This window comes from Eriocheir sinensis, unplaced genomic scaffold (assembly GCF_024679095.1).
Source record: "Eriocheir sinensis breed Jianghai 21 unplaced genomic scaffold, ASM2467909v1 Scaffold790, whole genome shotgun sequence".
Classification (NCBI taxonomy): domain Eukaryota; kingdom Metazoa; phylum Arthropoda; class Malacostraca; order Decapoda; family Varunidae; genus Eriocheir; species Eriocheir sinensis.
The window spans coordinates 76,936-93,381 of record NW_026112154.1 but is presented as its reverse complement, the minus strand read 5'-3'; the positions used below and the strand labels follow the sequence as shown (position 1 = coordinate 93,381).

At 43.6% G+C, this 16,446-nt stretch overlaps 1 pseudogene; it reads left to right on the top strand.

Moving 5' to 3' along the window:
• The first annotated feature begins 1,458 nt into the window (after nucleotides 1–1,458).
• The window catches only part of LOC126994419 (glucose dehydrogenase [FAD, quinone]-like), a 75,280-nt pseudogene continuing 60,292 nt past the window's right edge, over nucleotides 1,459–16,446 (top strand).

Here is a 16,446-nt window from a genome sequence, read left to right as displayed (position 1 = left end):
TAACACTGCTGCCCCATCTAGATTTCCTACCATTGATGTGCACTCTCTGCTTCCTTTCACTACTAAGCCACGCCCTGATCCAGTTCAAAATCCTTCCCCATCTACGTGCCGTGAGCCTGTAATTTCAGTAATAGCCAGTGATGAGGGACTTAGTCGTGAACGCTTTACTGAAATTCTAGATAGTAATATGTCATGTGTTTTCATCTCTGTCAATCCGCCTCCTGATTACTTTAGTGTAGAAAGACAACAGGTTAGTAAGGCAAGACTTACCCTTTTTGTGAACCCAAGGCAAGTTGTAAATCATGAATTAAATTATGCTTTTTCTAGGCTGTCCCTGAATGCTCCGGGGCTATACTTCGACTCTAACATCTTTTCCCATTAACTGATGCTAAGCTTAATTGGGCGATAGTTTGAGGTGGCTGACTTGTTCTCCTTTTGCAAAATCGGCGTCACATTAGCTACTTCTCCATTTGATTGGGCACATACCAGAATTTCACCGACATCTTTAAAGATAGGTCGGGCAAGAGGGCCACTAAGACTTCCTTTGTGCACCTCTTCAGAACCTTTCTTGGAATACTTTTAGTCTGGGCCCGGCGATTTGTTTCCTTTTTTCTTTCAACCTACCAATTAACTCATCCTGACTACTTGCTCAGTGATGATCAGGTTATCCTTCAACTTGTCGTTCCTTGTCACCTCTCATATATCTGAACTTCCTCTCCGGAATGGTTGTTAGGATTTTCCTGCGTGAAAACTGAGAGGAAATAGTCATTCATCATTTGGCTCATATCTTCTCCATTCTCAACGAGCTCACCCAGTGTTTGTTTTCAACGGTCCAATTCCTGTCCCTTTGTTTTCGTCCTGTACAATTTGAAGAAGCCTCTTGGGATCGCTCTTGGCCTCTGTTTGCTACTCCTAATCTCATAATTTCTTTTTTTGCTAGGCGGGTGTTCTTCCCTCACCGACCTGGCTAGCTCAACATACCTACCCTTGAGGTGGAGATCTCCTTTCGTTCTTTTATTCTTCCTATAGCAATTCCCTTCGCTTCAAGCCTATTTCCATGCTTGAGTCTTATGTGGGTCATCCATTTGGGGTCGTTATTTCCTTCCTACGTGCATTGGTAAGGGATATGCTGTTCTCAGGGACCCTCTGCAATTTCTCTAATCTGCCCATTATTGTGTCATTTCTTGCTATGGTTCCTGTTCTTCTCGGTTCCAGCTCCTTGGAGATCTGGCCTCATTCAGCCCTAAGGTTTCCCAATTTACCTCCTCAAGGTGTCTTCTGAGCCCCTCATAACTCAGCTTCTTTCTAAAGTCGGGCACCAACACAGGGTTGAGTTCATGGGTCACCGCCCAGTCTAATTTAAAACCTAATTTCCTTGTGATCACTGCCACCCACCTCTCCCCAACATCTAGTCCTCGGCTGATCATATACTCGGTGTTAGTTAAGACCAAGTCCAGAATGTTGTTATCCCTGGTGGGCTCCTTGTTATTGTCTGCTTGAGAAAATTATCTTGTATTACTTTCATAGAAAATCCTTTTCAGACTCTAGATCACCCACCACGTCTTCCCAATCTATATTCCTATAGTTAAATCCCCATTATGCAGACATTTTTTGCTCCTGTTTCGCCCTGCCTACCTCTTGCAATATATCAGTGTCCTGCCTGCTGAGGTTGGGTGGCCTGTAAGAACCCCTGAATTAGTTTGTCTTTCCCTTGTGGACGTCCACCCAAACTGATTCTGAGTCGCCATTTGTTTGAATAGAGTTGTTAGTGGAACATTTAAGTATGTGTCTTCTTTAACATAAAGTGCCACCCCCTCCCCCTCTCTTCCCTTTTCTATCTTTTGGTGGAAAACATCTGGTAACCATCTATTTCTATACTCAGACATGAAGTTTTATATAAGGTATCTACCCATGTTTCCGTGATAGCTATAATGTCGAATTCTCGACACATGCTTTCCCCTCAGTAGATCTATCTTGTTCCCTGAGACTCCTACTGTTGGTGTAATAAGTCGTTAGCCCATCCTTTCTTATACCTTTTCGATTTCTCCTGCGCCCCTAGTCCCAGTCTGCGATGCATTGACAGGCCCTCCCTCGCCTACTTCTAAAAAATTCTGTAGGGTGCTAAGTGATCGCTCGAGGGAGCGAGAACCTCCACCCCTGGAGTGACAGGTGCATCGCCATCCTTGGCATACAAGGTGCCTTTATTGTAGAAGAGGTCCTAATTGTCATGGAAAAGCCAACCATTTCGCTTACAGTGGGCCGCCAGCCTGCTGTTTACTGCTAAGGTTCTGAAAGCCATCCTTCCCAACCCCTCCTCGGCAAAACCCCACAAACAGCCGGCATCCCCCGAAGTCCCTCACTTAGCAAACGATTCCTGAAGCGCCGAATATCTCTTCGCTACCCACCTTACTGATGGCATTACCACCGTAACTGCAGAAGACGATTATTGTGTCCCTCCCTGCTAAAATTTCCGCCATTCTGTCAGATACATGCTGATGCCCGCCCTGGAAAGCACACTGAAGCCTATTTTCCTATCCCTTGAACAAAAGTACCTGTCAATGAACCTGACTTGAGAGTCCCCAACCACCAGTACTTTCCTCTTATTAACTTTGTCAGTAGACGGAAGGAAGCTGCTACAGGAGGAGAGGAGGGGGGGGCAGCAGGGAGTGGGAGGAGGAGGAGGAAGAGGAAGAGGAGGAGGCGGAGGAGGACGAGGATGAGGAGGAGGAGGAGGAGGAGGAGGAAGAGGAGGACGATGAGTGGACGAAGGAGAGAGAGAGGGATGATGTCGAAGGGGAGGGGGAGGAGGAGGTGACTGAGGTGGTGGCGGAGGTGTTGGGGGAGGCAGGGGAGGAGGGGAGAGGGAGGGAGGTGGGGGAGGAGGAGGAGGAAGAGGAGGTAGCGGTAGCAGAGGAGGGGGGAGGTGATATGATGGAGGACAAGGAGAGAGAATGCGAGGAAGAGCAGGAAGAGCCGGAAGGGGGGGACGAGATGGAGGAAAGGGGAGAGGGGGGTGCTGAATGAGAGTCAGCGGAGGCAAAAGGGAAGAGAAGTAGGGCGGGTGAGGAGGGGAGATGAGTGGTGAGGAGAGGGAGAGGGGAGAGAGGAGAGAAGGGTTGGAGGAGGGAAGGAAGAGGAGATGCAGGAGGAGGGGGAAGTGAAGGGAGAAGGCACTAGCGAGGAGGTGGAGGCAGGGAGAAGGGAGGCTGCTGTATGGGGAGAAGCAAGGTGGAAGGAAGGGGGTGAGGTACCCCGTGAGTAGATGAGCAGGAACACCCGCGAAACGCTGTGAATCGCTCCGACAAATATTTCATGTCCTGTAAGTTAACGAGTGGATCGTGGATTCCAGGTGCTTGATTTTTCTTTCATCTTGCTCTGCCTTGATGCAAGAAACGGCAAGTCTTGCTTGCCCTGTTACTTGTCCTAAAGTATCATGGAGCTTGGCGAAGGCCACAGTTAGAACAACGTTTCAAATTTGAGGGCATATTGGCTGATCCTTCCATGGAGCGTAGGTGAAACAGAGGGTCCCGGTGAAACAAAGGGTCCCTGGGAATACGGTTTATGAAAGGGGTGTTGGTGGCCTGGAAATTTCTGTTTAACAAGGAAAATTACAGCCTGAAACAGCACCTAATATGAACACTTCCTGGAAAATGAATAGGAAAAAATACGTAGAACGTTTAGAAGGAGCTTGCGTGCACCACTGTGAGGTTGTGGAGATGTATGGGGTTAGTACAGCGAAGGAAAGCAAGTGTGTTAAGGTGAGGTGATGGAATGTAATGAATCAGAAATAACACTAGCAGAGCAGAGTGTTGGGTAGTAGTAGTTGTTGTTCAGTCACTGCAGCACACTACAGCAACAGAACAGCCTCAGGAACTGCTGGGAGCAGATAAGGAGCCAAAGCGTCGAGACACTGAGGAGCAGACACACGTGTACCCCCGAGGCTGGGGCAGGGTCAACTGAGGCCGGGGCAGGGTCAACTGAGGCCGGGGCACGGTCAACCCATATCCCCACCGCCTCAATTACTTTTATTATAAAAGGAAAACAGATTTGTGAGGCACGACCTATCCTTCGGGAACCCATGCTGTGAGCCATTCAGTAAGCTTTGTTTCTCTAGATCAAGGGTTCTCAACCTTTTGCAAGCTGGGGGCCCCCAAAGCTGGTTCAATGCAGTTAGCCTCCACCTGCTATACCCCTCCCCCTCCCAACTATGCCACCATAGATAGATAGATAGATAGATAGATAGATAGATAGCCCTTGGCTAGGCTTTCATTGTATTACCACACTATTATCATTATTATTATCATTATTATTATTATTATTATTATTATTATTATTATTATTATTATTATTATTATTAATAATAATAATTTTATCATTATTATCATTATTATTATTACTATTATTATTATCATTATTATTATTATTATTATTATTATTATTATTATTATTATTATTATTATTATTATTAATAATATAATTATTATTATTATTATTATTATTATTATTATTATTACTAAAGCCAGTAGTCCGTGATTTTCGTGATTTTTCCTCCTTCTGTCCTCGTTCCTCTCGGGAGTGTCCGTCCCGTCCCCCCCCCCCTTGGTTGAGAACCACTGCTGTAGATCAGGGCCTTTTGCAAGCTAGGCCCCCCAAAAGCTGGTTCAATGCAGTTGGGGCCCCCCTCCTCCCTGCGATACCCACTCAACCCCCTCTCCCCCAGCTATGCCACCATAGATGGATAGATAGATAGATAGATAGATAGCCCTTGGCTAGGCTATTATTGTATTGGCCCACACTATTATTATCATTATTATTATTATTATTTTTATTATTATTATTATTATTATTATTATTATTATTATTATTATTATTATTATTATTATTATTATTATTATTATTATTATTATTATTATGATTATTATTATTATTACAAATAGCCATTGATTTTCGTGAATTTTCCCCTCTCGTCCTGTGCTCGCGCCCCTCGGGGAGAGTGTCCGCCATGACCCCGGTTGAGAACCACTGCTCTCCAGATGATCCTGAATGCTCCTGGCTAATATCGACTCAAACATTTTGCCTACAACTGATCTTAAAAATCATTCAAGAGAATTGTAACAAGACAATTCACTTCACTATAAATTGACCAATTTGTTTGGACTCGTTCTTTCTAATTTTTTTTGGAGCAGGGTCTAGCAGCTTTTTTTTTCGTTGTTGTCGTTCCTGTTGTTGCCGTTTTTGTTGTTTTTGCCCTTGAGTTGCCTCCTTTGCTATGTAGAAAAAAATAGAAAACACTGCTGAATGCTTTAACCTCAGATCTTATCATTATCGAATGGGGCAGATGGAACTCAGCTTCTCCACCTGTCAAATCGACATAACCTTTAATAACACACAACTGTCACCTTCTTTCACAATAGACATTCTTGGTCGATTCTTAACTCAAAATCTTATCTGAAACTTCACATTCTCTTCCGGTAAATCAGCTTCCTAGAGGTTAGGTGTTCTGTTTCGTCTCCGCCAGCCCTGTTCTTCCTCCCAGGTGCTGTCCATATAGAGAGGCCTTTTCTGCCTTTGTATGGAGTAAGCATCTCAAGCAAGGAGGGCTCCACACCTTCGTCACCTCAACTCCACTCTCTTACTAGCAATCTTTCACCTATTAGAAATCCGCAGCAGTGTTGCGCCTCTTTCTATCTTCTATCTATATTATCATGTTAACTGCTCTTCTGAAGTTACTAACTGCGTGCCACCCTCCCGTGGACCTACTGCACACGACTTTCCACTCTTCCTCATCCTTAAATCTCCAAATCCCTTATGCAAAAAGTTTACCAGCATCTTCATTCTTTTGTGCCTTCCGGTGGTAAACTCTGCACCAGCCTTCCTCCGTCTGTACTTCCTTATGCCTACGACTTTAATTGGTTTAAGAGGAGAGTATTAAGACACCTCCTCCCGAAATTTACTTCTCTTCTGGTCCCACATTTTTTTTTTTTTTATTGGGCTTTTTGTTGTTTCTTGTTATTTTGTTTGAGCTGCCTCTTTGCTTAACAAAGTCGCAAGTGAATCATAGCCCTTCTCATAGCTACAATACATATCCTTACAGTCGTGTCACTTTCCTGTCGGCAAGTCCCTGGGTGGCTCCTCCACCATCAACTGGATGATGGGCGCGGCAACAGGCGGGACTTTGACAACTGGGAGGAAATGGGTAATCCGGGCTGGGGTTACGATCATGTCCTTAAATACTTCAAGAAGTCTGAAGACTACTGGGGTCCTGTTCGACGACCTGGAGACAGGTTAGATTGTGTAAATTATTATTTTTTCTCTGTAAGTTATTTTAGCTTTCATTTAAGTTTAGCTTATTTTATCATTAGTTTATTTTAGTTTGTTTTATAATTATTAAAGAATGGTATTGTTCTCTTTTATAGCTTGACCGTTAATATGGGATAGTTTTTCACTTTCCATTTCTTGTGGGTTAAATAATGTTAGTAAGCATACATCAAATTGTATAATCTATAGGGACTGTTCAAAACCCATCGCAATCATCAATCCAGTACTATACATTAAGTGTCTTCCTTCACTCTAAATGAAGAAGTCGATTAAGATGTTATCTTCTGTGTTGTGGTACAGACTTCACCGCGGCTTCAGCCCTGCCAGCGTTGAGAATAAAGCGCTGGGGAACACCACTCATGCACGCCATTCTCAAAGCCGGCAAACAGCTGGGTTACGATGTTGTGGATCCGAATGGACCGGAACAGATAGGTAAGGAAAGGTAAGGAGAGTGAACGAAGGTAACTATAAAAAGAGGGTACCGCTGATGAAAGAAGTACTAATTTTACAATATACGAGGCAGTCAAGGGTAAAACTAAAGCTAAAACAAGAACAGCCCGCAGAAGCACTGGTCTCAAAAAATGAGCAAAAAAAAAAAAATCAAATTCGTAATTGTAAACGATTGAAGAATTATCATGATACTCCCCACAAGGAAGCGTTAAAAGCAAGCTTGACCGACACTTCCTTCAACTTAATATAAACTTAAGTAGAAATGCAAACTTTTGGAGCTATCTGATTAATGTAGAATCACTTAGATTTAAGGCTAGATCACCTAGTCTGGACCACAAATGTGTGATCTGAATTTTTATGTAAATCTGTGTCATTGTAATTCTCTCTCTCTATCTCTCTCTCTCGAAACGAAAGAAAGTTGATTACCATAGTTACCTGTAAGGTTCGATAAACAGATGTGAGTGCAAAGTTTACTGCAGGCTGGTACAGATGCGTTGTGCGTATAACAAGCAGAGGTGGACTGCAAATGGTGGGAAGCAGCAGGGCGACGGCCAGGTGGGTTCTGCTGGCTTCGTGGTGCAGAGAGCTGACGTCGCTGTGGTGCCGATGGGTTGTGAAGCCTCGACTCTATAACCATAGCAACACTCCTTACATCTCCCTCCCCGGGCGAAGATGAAAGGACGAGGCGGTCTGGACATCGGCGATTACGTGTACTCCGACGCGGTGCTGCAGGCGTCGGCAAGGAGAATCGTACGCTACGGTTGCTAGCTCCTGAGCGAGTGGCTGGGGGTTCGGTGGAAGGTGAAGCCTGTATCCCCGAAGTCTGTGGCATCTCTCCGGCATCGGGAACTTGCTGATATCGATGACACAGAACGCGACGGTTCCTCCAGAATATCCACCCACTGGGTAATTTTACATGGTAGTCTCGATGCTTACCGATGCCAACCACTGTCCCCGTCCTGTCCCAGCGGTTAGAAGTACGGTCCTGTATCCGTACAGGTGTGCCGATGCGAAGCGGTGGTAGCGGACTTGCGGAGCGGTTGTAGTACCGCTCTGCTTTCTCCCGCCTCAGAGACTGCTTGGCGTCGCACTCCTCGTCGGCTGCCTGCCACTCGGGAGCGAAGGCGCGCCGGTGGGCTGGCACTGCGGTGCGGAAAGGGCGGCCATACAAGAGCGGGAGCCCGGGGGGGTCAGCCTAGCTGGAAAGCTAACAAATTCAAACCCACATAGCAATGGTCCTTGTGTCAGCCCATGCATGAAAACTGAAGTCTGCCGGGCCTGCAGTGGTGGACAAAGCCATGAGGTCATGTCAAAGTTGTAGCCCCATAGCATTTATTAAGACCCTGACTTTGGTCCTGATCTCAACATCACGGTAGAGATAGCAGGATGGTCGCAAATGACTCCAATGGACAAGACAAACAACTTACATTCCGACAACATTTGGCTAATGTTAACTGTTTGGTCTGTAAAGATGGACAGTTCGTTTTGGAATGAAGATCATCAATGAACAATAGAAAGAGAGTGGGGGATAGGACAGAACCCTGCGGAACACCACTATTAATAGGTTTAGGGGAAGAACAGTGACCGTCTACCACGCAGAAATAGAACGGTCAGAGAGGATACTTGAGACAAAGGTACAGAGAGAAGGATAAAAACCATAAGAGGGTAGTTTGGAAAGCAAAGATTTGTGCCAGACCCTATCAAAGGCTTTCGATATGTCCAGCGCAATAGCAAAGGTTTCACCGAAATGGCTAAGAGGGGATGACCATGAGCCAGTTAGGAAGACAAGGAGATCACCAGTAGAAAGTCCCTTGCGGAACCCATACTGGCGATCAGATAGAAGATCAAAAGTGGAAAGGTCTTTTGAATCTTCCGGTTAAGGATTGATTCAAAAGATTTAGATATACAAAAAAAAGTAAAGCTATAGGACGGTAGTTTGAGGGATTGGAACGGTCACCCTTCTTAGGCAGAGGCTGTATGAAGGCATACTTCCAGCAGGAAGGAAAGGTAGATGTTGACAGGCAGAGGCGTAAGAGTTTGATCAGGCAGGGTGTCAGCACGGAAGCACAGTTGTAGCAATAGTAGTAGTAGTAGTAGTAGTAGTAGTAGTAGTAGTAGTAGTAGTCTTGATAGTAGTTACAGTAGCATTAGCAGGAGTAGTGGTCGTACTAGTAGCGGTAGTAAAAGTAGTAGTAGTACTAGTAGTAGTAGTAGTAGTAGTAATAACAGTAGTGGTGGTAGTAGTAGTAGTAGTAGTAGTAGTAGTAGTAGTAATAGTAGTAGTAGTAGTAGTAGTACCAGTAGCAGTAGTAGTGGTCGTAGTAGTAGGGATAGTAAAAGTAGGAGTAGGTAGGAAGACACGTACCTAACGGGCGTAGGCCACTCCCGGTGAGGTATATTTGGAAAGCGAGGAGAGTGCTGAAACCCTCCATAGACCCTTCCAATTTCCTCACTTTCCGTTTCCTTATTGTATCATCAACACCAGAGGCCAGTTCAGGATGCTCTCTAAAGACAGATCCTCTCGCTTTCCACACCACACTACATTCACAAAACATACACACCTTTTCCCAAAAAAGTGAAATTCAAAAATGGCGCACCATTGCCTCAGAGTCCCCGCCTGGGGGGGGGGGGCACAACTTCCCCCAAGGAAGACTCCCCTTCTGGCTTCCGACTTGAGAGGTGTCTCGATAACTCCTTGAACCTCTTTCATCAAATTCTGCAACATTTGGTGGTCTTCGTTCTAATTTTCATTCTGTAGAGTGTAGAGCATCATCTCTCCTCCTTTAAACCTCATCTTCTTCCTCTCACTGAAACACAGGTTTCTGAGGATATTGACAGCACTCTCTACTCTGTTTCCTCCTACTATCTCTATCCTAAATTTCAATCCAAACCTGGATGCTGCGTCTATGTACACAATGACATAACTTGCTTTCGAGCCCACAACCTTGACTCTTCTGAAATTTCCACCATCTGGCCAAGACTTCATTGTCATTCTATTATTAAATACATATGTGTCGTTTATCTCACCTAACTCTACTAACTATGTAAAACTCTTTGACTATTTGAACTCCAAAGTGGAGGACATCTTGACCCACTCTCCCTTCGCTGAAATCTCCATCCTAGAAGATTTCAATGTTCACCACCAGCTTTAGCTTTCATCCTCTTTCACTGACCAACCTGCTGAACAAACCTACAACTTTGCTATCCTCAACGATCTAGAGCAGTTGGTTCAACACGCATTCCCGACCGTCTTGGAGACAGGCCCAACATACTAGGCCTCTTTCTTACTTCTAACCCTTCTACTTACTCTGTCAAACTGTTCTCTCCGTTGGGCTCCTCCGATCACAACCGCATTTTTATATCCTGTCCTATCGCTGCTGTACATCCTCTGGACCCACAGAAGAGGCGATGCTTCTGGCATTTTGCTTCAGCTCGGTGGGACGACCTGAGGATGTACTTTTCTGATTTCCCGTAGAAGGATTACTGTTTCCAGGAGAAAGACCCCTCTGTGTGTGCCCAGCGCATCACAGAGGTGATTGTCTCTGGAATGGAAGCACACATTCCACGTACTTTCTCTACTCCTCATGCTAAAAAAAACTTGGTTTAATCACGCTCTTTCTCGTGCTGTCAAATATAGAGAGGCAGCTCACAAAATATAGCAGAGCCTTCTGAACTCCTGCCAACCATGCTCTTTACTTTTCCACCCGGAATCGTGCCAAATATATTCTTCGAATCGCCAAATGTGCTTTCATCCATAGCACATGTCAAAACCTTGCTTTCTCCAATTATTCTAGAGACTTCTGGCCTCTAGCAAAAAATATCTCCTCCGACTTCACTTCTTCTTTCCTCCTCCTTAACCCTGACGGCAGAACCGCCGTATCATCTATCTCTAAGGCTGAACTCTTCGCTCAAACAGTATGTAACAACTTCACTCTGGACGATTCTGGGCATATTCCTCCTCATCCTCCCCTGACTCCTTAATGCCTGTTATTAAAATTCTTCAGAATGATGTTTTCCATGCCCTCTCTGGCCTCAACTCTCAGAAGGCTTATGGACCTGATGGAGTACCTCCTATTGTCCTTAAAAACAGTGCCTCCGTGCTGACACCTTGCCTGGTCAAACTCTTTCGCCTTTGCCTGTCATCATCTACCTTTTCTTCCTGCTGGAAGTATGCCTTCATATAGCCTGTGCTTAAGAAGGGTGACCGCTCTAATCCCTCAAACTACCGCCCTATAGCTTTACTTTCCTGTCTATCTAAAGCTTTTGAATCAATCCTTAAAAAGAAGATTCAAAAGCACCTATCCACTTCTGACCTTCTGTCTGATCGCCAGTATGGGTTCCGTAAGGGCGTTCTACTGGCGATCTTAACTGATTCTTGGTCATCCTTTCTTAGCCGTTCCGGTGAAACTTTCTCAGTTGCGCAAGACATATCGAAGGCTTTGGATTGAGTCTTGCACAAGTCTTTGCTTTCTAAACCGCCCTCTTTCGGATTCTGTACCTCTCTCTGTTCCTTTATCTTCAGTTTCCTTTCCGGCCGTTCTATCTCTGCTGTGGTAAACGATCACTGTTCTTCCCCTAAACCTATCAACAGTGGTGTTCCACAGGGCTCTGTCTTATCACCCACTCTCTTGCTATTATTCATCAATGATCTTCTTTCCATAACAAACTGTCCTATCCACTCATACGCTGACGACTCCACTCTGTATTATTGAACTTCTTTCAATAGAGAACCCTATCAACAGGAATTACATGACTCCATACTGGAGGCAGCAGAACGCTTAACCTCAGCCCTTGCTATCATTTCCGATTGGGATAAAAGGAAATTCGTGTCCTTCAGTGCCTCAAAAACTCAATTTCTCCACCCATCAACTCGACACAATCTTCCAAACACCTATCCCCTATTCTTCGACAACACTCAGCTGTCACCTTCTTCAACACTAAACATCCTCGGTCTATCCATAATTCAAAATAATAACTGGAAACTTCACATCTCCTCTCTTACTAAATCAGCCTCCTCAAGGTTCGACGTTCTGTATCGTCTCCGCCAGTTCTTCTCCCCCGCACAGTTGCTATCCATATACAGAGGCATTGTCCGCCCTCGTATCGAGTATGCATCTCACGTGTGGGGGGCTCCACTCACACAGCTCTCCTGGACAGAGTGGAGTCTAATGTTCTTCGTCTCATCAGCTCTCCTCCTCTTACTGATAGTTTTCTACCTCTTAAATTCCGCGCCATGTTGTTTCTATCTTTTATCGATATTTTCACGCTGACTGCTCTTCTGAACTTGCTAACTGCATGCCTCTCCCCCTCCCGCGGCCTCGCCACACACGACTTTCTACTCAAGCTCATCCCTATACTGTCCAAATCCCTTATGCAAGAGTTAATCAGAATCTTCACTCTTTCATCCCTCACGCTAGTAAAGTCTGGAACAATCTTTCTTCATCTGTATTTCCTCTTGTCTACGACTTGAACTCTTTCAAGAGGAGGGTATCAGGACACCTCCTCCCGAAATTGACCTCTACTCTTTTTAGGAGCAGTAAGTTGCGGGCTTTTTTTTCATTTTTTTATACCCTTGAACTGTCTCCTTTGCTGCACACACACACACACACACACACACACACACACACACACACACACACACACACACACACACAAAGAGCCAGGCAGGGCACGTAGGAATGGATTTAAGTCAAAAGAATTAGGATTAAACTAAGACTTAAGAAATAATTGATTTACCAATACAGAGGCGGATGAGTGAAACATTTAGCGGTCATGGTGTGAGTGCCAATACGATAGATATATTTAAGAAGTTAGATAAATTCATGGATAATGAGTTTAGGTGGGGTTAGGTTTACAGGAGCTGCTTTGCCTACTGGACTCTTGCAGACTTCCAATGTTCTGTTTTTAAGTAAGATAACAGTAGAACGGCCCTCATGGTAAACATACTGGTGTTCGGAAAGAAAAAAAAAAAAGATAATTGATAAATGCTTCTTAAAAACTCTTGATAAAGTTTGTTTCAAAAGCTTTAAAAATACAAGAATGAAAAGCTATTGGATGGTAATTTGAAGAGACGCAGTAGTTCCCCTTCTAAAGAACATGTCTACTTTCAGTTGAAAGAGGAAATATATGTTGAAATGCAGGGGCGAAAGAGCTTTAGTATAGACAGGGTTTCAATGTGAAAACATATTTTTATGTTAAATAAGAAAGTATTTACATCAGTACCATATGAGTAAGAGAGAGAAAGGAGGTTTAGGAACATAAAATTTATTATCAAAATATTCTACGCATAGGTGTAAATTATAATTATAAGAGTGATTAAAGAACAAATAAATAAGGCAGAGAGAAGATACCTATATATTAGTGCCCTGCACGCAACAGCAGTAGATGAGCCAGCATGCTCGCCATGCTGAACATTTTAATACCACGGAGAGTCTTTCAGCATCTCTGCGCTGATATTACAGATCCCATTTGCCTTTCCACATTTCAACTTCCTCGCAACACCTCTAACCTCCGCTGTTATAACAACTAGTAATAGCTATAGCTACTCCTTTGAGACGATCGCCGTCGCTCTGCCTGACCAGTAGTGGGTATAACTCCCACTACTGATCTCTCCATTGCCAGGTCTCCTCGTCTAAGAATGTCTACTATATTCACTCTCAACCTCCTGACTTAAGCTGACAGATGAGGTAGTCGATGATCATCTGAGAATCTCAGGATGTTCCAGGCAGGACACAAAGGGTTCGTCGGAGCTTAACCGTGGTACTGGCACGACAAGCGCGTCTCATTTCCACCCTGGCGAAGCCCTAGGAAAAGGGGCTGGGTGTGTTTGATGGAGTAGGAGTTCTCCCCTGACCAGACCAGACCTGTCAAAAGTACTTGATGCCACAATTAAAAATTCACTTTCCAACACTCTCAACCACCACGGGTGGTCGTTGGGCTTATGAACCGAGCAGCAAATGGGGTAGCAGGACTGAGTACACGTAACTACAACCTGATATAGTAGTGGTAGCCTGAGTCGTGGTCATCCAGACCAGCCCATCACCCTCTCCGAGCTAAGAGAGACCGCCTGTTTGGGGCCGGAATAAAGGACCAAAGAGGTGTGAGGGTAGCTGTAGAACACGACTACATCCCTCAATCTCCATGATTCCCATCTTCAACCTAACATGACGCTACACACATCAAACATTTGGGAATGCTTAGGTGAAGAGCGTGACAACCCTTCCACAGTGTTTGGAACGCCCGATTGGCTTGTTCTCAGCCGGGCATTTTGATGCTTATTACCACCAGATTTGTAAATTTTCTAAACTTTCTTGGGAACTTAATTATTTTTCATTGCCAATTTGCAAAGAAAGTTTCATATTGATTGCCATAGCAATATATTAAAGTTATACCCATATAACATGATTTGTATAACATCGGGCATACATGATTTATTTTTCATCATGTTATAAGATAGAAACTCTCATTACCTAAATGATTATTCTTCAAGTAAGTGCAAACATTATATCAAAGGACCTACGATGTAATCGTTTTCAAGTTTGAGTTGATGATAATATTACAGGTTTTTTGCTATGCTGCTCATAACTACTTGCAGAATAATCTTTTACGAAATAAGGTTTTTTAGCTTATTACATGATAAAAATAACTTTATTATGCACAAACCTACGCAAATCATGTTATACAGATATGTCTTAAATATTACCTTACATTGCTATGACAATAAATTCCAAAGTCCTTTTGCAAATTGGCGTCAAGTCACCCCTCTGCCCAAGAAAGTTAAGATAATATGAAAATTTGGGGTAATGGGAAACAAAGCATTTGACTGGGAATATGTCTAACTGAGAGAAAAATTATTCAGTAAGAATGAAACACTGAAAAAGCTCGGGATGGTTGAGTGCGCAGCGTTACACATTCCGATGGGCCCCAACCCTCCGTAGGCAACATTTTTGTGGATTCAGGAAAAGTGAGTGAATAAAGATATATAGAGGTCAGTGGCCCAGTCACAGAATACTTATAATTAGTTTGCCAGGGGAAAGAATGAAGGAATGAAGAAGCTGGTTAACTTTTGTAAGAAAGTTGTGTGCAGCGGGGTTGCTGAAGGAGGGAAGGCATGCAATTAGGAAGTTCAGAAAAGCAGTCACCATGTAAATATTAATAGGAAAATAATAGAGAGGCATCATTGCGGAGTACTTTAAAAAAAACAGAAGACTGTCGGTAACAGGAGGGGAGTTGATGAGACAATGAGCCTTTGACTCCACTCTGTATAGCACAGATTGTGTGAAGATTCCACACACAAAAAATGCATACTCCAAACGAGGACAGACATATCCCTTGTCTATAGACAGCATCTGAGAGAGGGAATAAACTGGTGAAGACGATAGAGAACGGCTAACATCAAAGAGGGTGATTTGGCAAGAGAGGAATATAACGTTTTCAGTTAATATTTTGAGTTAAGGATAGACCGAAAATGTTTAGTGTGGAAAAATGCGACAGCTAAGTGTTGTCGAAGAATAGGTGATAGGTGTTTGAAAGATTGTGTCGAGTCGACACGTGGATTTTTGAAGCATTGAAGAACACCAAGTTCCACATGCCATAATCGGAAATGATGGCTACGTCAGAGTTTCAGCGTTCTTTAGCGTCCAACCTTAATTTTAAGGCCTTTAATACCTGTTGGTAGTGTTTTCTGTTAAGAAAAGTTGAATTGTGTTGCGTAAAGTCATCGGTGTAAGAGTGGAGAAAAAAGTGTGTTATGGAAAGATTATTATTGAGCAATGCAAGCAAGATGGCGCCACTATAAACACATGCCTGTGCCACAACAGGCTGGGGCCGACCATCAGGCCCTACAAAGAAAGCCTAACGGTGCCATAGGCGTAAACGTAATAAATAAATAAATAAATAAATAAATGGATAGGGCCCTTGTATATTGACATCATCTCTGAAGGGGTAAAGAATTGATGGAGACAAAAGAGAACGTCTAACCTCGAAGAAGGACATTTAGTAAGAGAGGAGATAATGTAGTTTGCAGTTAAGTAGAAGAAGGCGACTGCTGAGTGTTGTCGAAGAATATGGGATAGCTTTTTGGAAGATTGTGTCGAGTTGACACGTGGATAAATTTGTTCGTGAACTCCTGCCTCAATCGGAAATTATGGCTAGGTCAGAGTATATGTTCTTTGCGTCCAACATTGAACCCTATAATTCCTGTTGGGAGGGTCTTCTGTTAAAAAATGCGAATAATGCAGATTAGAGTAATCTGCGTAGGAGTGGAGATAACAATTTTTATGGGAATATCATTAATGAACAATAAAATACAGTGGGATATGGAACAGAGCCCTGCGGAACACCACTGTTGAAAGGATTACGGAACCATCAATCACAGCATAAATAGATCGGCCTGAAAATGAGCTTGAGGTAAAAGAACAGAAACAAAGATAAAAACCATAGGAGTGTAGTTGAGAAAGTAAATATTTGAGCCAGCTATCAATAAACCACTATAAGCAATTGCCTGCGACATGACGGGCTCGGACCGACCATTAGGCCCCAACGTAATAGCCTACCGGGGCTAATAGGCCACATGTAAAAAAAAAAAAAAAAATAAAATAAAAAAAAATAAAAAAAAAAATTTTTTTTTTTTTTTAAATTCGAGATGTCACCGAAACGGCAAAAAAGAACGACGAAGTA